At 36.7% G+C, this 3,135-nt stretch overlaps 1 long non-coding RNA gene across 1 annotated transcript; it reads right to left on the reverse strand.

Moving 5' to 3' along the window:
• Nucleotides 1–1,791: 1,791 nt before the first annotated feature.
• On the reverse strand, nt 1,792–2,897 carry LOC120555355. The gene is made up of 3 exons (XR_005638696.1): nt 2,755–2,897; nt 2,261–2,427; nt 1,792–1,997 (listed from the first exon to the last, which is right to left on the reverse strand). It is a non-coding gene; the product is annotated as an uncharacterized LOC120555355 (long non-coding RNA).
• Nucleotides 2,898–3,135: the final 238 nt, after the last annotated feature.

A 3,135-nucleotide genomic window follows, 5' to 3' on the forward strand; every position in this document is an offset into this window, starting at 1 on the left:
GCACACTCATGTTGAGCTGACTATGCAATTCGCTAAGATAGGGATAAAGGCAGCCTATAATGTTTCCTGCTCGCGAAATTACGAATCCCACTATGGCCACGCCAAGACCCGCCCTATGCCTACCTCTGATTGGCACATCACCTCCAGTACCTCCGCGCCGCGCTCCAGCACAGCCGCTGATGTTTCGCCGGTGCAGCGCAGTTTGAAATATGTGTTCAAGAAAGGAGACGCTGGAGACGCCAATAACGGTAAGAAAAATGAAACGACTAAACGACGTATATTAATATCGTTTGCACCAACCGTACACTGTAAATAATTTTCCTGTAAAATAACAGTAAAGAGCTGGCAGCAGAGACGCCAGCAGTATACCGTTATTTTTACGGTATTTATATGTAAAATGACTTTACGGTAGTAGTCTGTAAACCAGAAAAACGGCATATTTCTGTATTTCTATAATTTACAGTAAAGAGCTGGCAGCAGGGACGCCAGCAGTATACCGTTATTTTTACGGTATTTATATGTAAAATGACTTTACGGTAGTAGTCTGTAAACCAGAAAAACGGCATATTTCTGTATTTCTATAATTTACAGTAAAGAGCTGGCAGCAGGGATGCCAGCAGTATACCGTTATTTTTACGGTATTCATACGTGAAATGGCTTTACAGTAGAAGTCTGTAAACCAAAAATGCAGTATATTTCTGTATTCACACTGTTAAATTATTTCACAGTCTAATACAGTAAAAAAAAATATATCCAGCATATTTCTGTGATTTGGAAATTACAATAATATTCAGTTTAGGTTGTTACTTCTCAGTTTACTGTAGACAGGCACAGTAGATAATACAATAACTAAATTTAGCAGTTTCCTAAAACATCAGTCTTCACAATCAGTATTGATTGCAATGAACTTCATTATTCTCAGGGCTATAGACAATTGCTTAAGATATGCATTATTGTGAATATTATGCAAAATACGCAATAAAAACTTAAAAATCCAATACTTTTATTTCAAAGAGCAATGTCAATGTCAACATGAATACTGCTACTTTCAAAAAACGGAAAAAAAGAAAATAAACCATGTTGGAAGACGCTGAGAAGAGATTTCTATTAGCCAACAGAAACAGCCTAGTAGTGTCTGCTTCAGACTATGGCAATAAACTTAAATTATTAAATTGCTCGTCAGAGAGTTAGATTAAAATTTCCTCAAAAGTCAACTTAAAAGATTTACATATGTAATCTCTGCTGTCTGTAAAATATACTTTCATAATAACATTTTGAACATTTGCAGAATCGGCAACATTTGGAAAACAAACCTAAGAATATTTTGAAAATGTGCATTAAGGCCATTTTGAAACTATTATAGTACAGGAGAACATTTGGACAATATACAGTACAGGCCAAAAGTTTGGACACACCTTCTCATTCAATGTGTTTCTTTATTTTCATGACTATTTACATTGTAGATTCTCACTGAAGGCATCAAAACTATGAATGAACACATATGGAATTATGTACTTAACAAAAAAGTGTGAAATAACTGAAAACATGTCTTATATTTTAGATTCTTCAAAGTAGCCACCCTTTGCTTTTTTATTAATAAGGGAAAAACTTTCTCTAATTAACCCTGACAAAGCACACCTGTGAAGTGAAAAACATTTCAGGCGACTACCTCATGAAGCTCATTGAGAGAACACCATAGTTTTAATGCCTTCAGTGAGAATCTACAATGTAAATAGTCATGAAAATAAAAAGGAAACGCATTGAATGAGAAGGTGTGTCCAAACATTTGGCCTGTACTGTACATCAATAAAAACATTTAGGGATGAAACTGTAACATCTTAAAATTGTCCTGTGAGGTAGGCTTGTATTTTTACCTCTTAAAATCGTCCTGTGAGGTAAGTTTGTGTTTTTACGTCTTAGTTCTTGTGGATCCAGGAGAGATGACCATCACTTTAGTAGCCGATGTTCCTGTCTGTAGCATTATTCCAGTGTTGCCACTGTCAAACAACAACAATCATAATCATAACTATACAATCAGGAATGTACAGTATACACTCCAAGCTAATGCTTATAAAGTTAATAATACCAGTTCTCTAGTTGCTCCAGAGGCGTGCGACCTCTGACATACAGTATATAGCAATTGGAGCAAAAGTCGCTTCGGATAAAAGCGTCAGCTAAATGACATGTAATGTAATGTAATGTAACGTAATGTGGCAATGCCAGACTGTCAAAACAAAGAGAGCGAGATTAAAGAGCTCACCGATCTATATGAAGTTCCATTCAAAGTCAAGGAGATTCTTCAGTAGCATGGCAACGTGTGTATTGACTGCAGAAGACTTCTTCTGGACGATCACACCTTTCTTCTTGGAGACAACCTTGCCCCTTTTGGCCTTTGTCCCTCGCTCTGGATTTATACCAATGAAGCGCCTGAAATCAAAATAGTCTTAGATCAGAGTGAGGTTGCAACAACATACTGTTTTGTCTACATTCAATTAAATGCAATGAATTGTTTTTTTGTCTTTCGTCATTGCACAAATAGAATGGACTTGAATGACATTTAGAAGTGACATTAAATGGAATTATAATAAATCCTATAGTCCAACAAAATACCCAGTGTGTGTGTGTGTGTGTGTGTGTGTGTGTGTTGTGGCTTGAAATATACAGTACTAATACCATTTTATGCAAAAAAATACAAACACATTAATTTAATTGTATATATCCATATAATGATGACAAGGAATGAAAGGGTTTTACCTCTGAATGAATTCCAGAGTGCAGGCTGCCTCATCTTGATACTGAAGGTTGAATATGTAGTAGATTGCAAACACAGCAGCAAGTCCCGTTGCAAATGTTGGTGTGATGCCCTCAGAGATTACACGGCCCTCAAAGGTGATCATCCAACCTGTAATTGTGACTTGCCCTGTTGCACCTGAAACTTAAAGTCATAGCAACATGGAAATGCATGTTACCTTGTGTAAACATTTGTAAACTCAAGATGAATGGCCGATATGATATATACTGTGTCTATCAATGAATCTAAATAAAATGTATACCAGGCAGTATCAGGCGAGGACTTGCAGGAAGACTGAGAGTTGTCTCAACGTCAGCTGCAGTGGCAGACACCTGTAGGGAACA

The sequence above is a fragment of the Perca fluviatilis genome, unplaced genomic scaffold (genome assembly GCF_010015445.1).
Source record: "Perca fluviatilis unplaced genomic scaffold, GENO_Pfluv_1.0 PFLUV_unplaced_scaf_95, whole genome shotgun sequence".
NCBI lineage: Eukaryota > Metazoa > Chordata > Actinopteri > Perciformes > Percidae > Perca > Perca fluviatilis.